The sequence below is a fragment of the Morone saxatilis genome, unplaced genomic scaffold (genome assembly GCF_004916995.1).
Source record: "Morone saxatilis isolate NCDOM2014 unplaced genomic scaffold, NCSU_SB_2.0 Contig12, whole genome shotgun sequence".
NCBI classification, from domain to species: Eukaryota; Metazoa; Chordata; class Actinopteri; family Moronidae; genus Morone; species Morone saxatilis.
Window position 1 is genome coordinate 20899327 of NW_023339674.1, and position 446 is coordinate 20899772.

Consider the following 446-nt stretch of genomic DNA (forward strand, 5'->3'; position numbering starts at 1 on the left):
GACACACATTATTGTTTCAAGCAGGCTATTTCTATATTTGTCTTTATGCATGTCTGGAGGGGATCTATAAATGTAAAATGCTGCACAATTAGTCGTCTGTGTGCATTATAATGTTACAGCTCCACTGAACATAACTGCAGGTGCACTGCGGAGGAGCTGCAGCCTCAAGTTAACACCTCCTCTAACTAAACTCTAAAGTTCATGATTACACTAAATATTTGGATTCAAATGTTTCTTCTTGTCTTTTTTTCTCCTGAAGTACTTTCAGAGAACACTTTTTGTGTGTTTCATTTTTAAATGTGAGGCATGATTAAATTTGACCGTCGTCTCATAATATATCGTTTGAATTGGACATGAAGTGTTTGTGGCAGTAGAAATTACAGTAAAATATCATAATCCTGCAAAGAGGATGATGGAGTCGATAAGAATCAGAGCAACTATGTGAG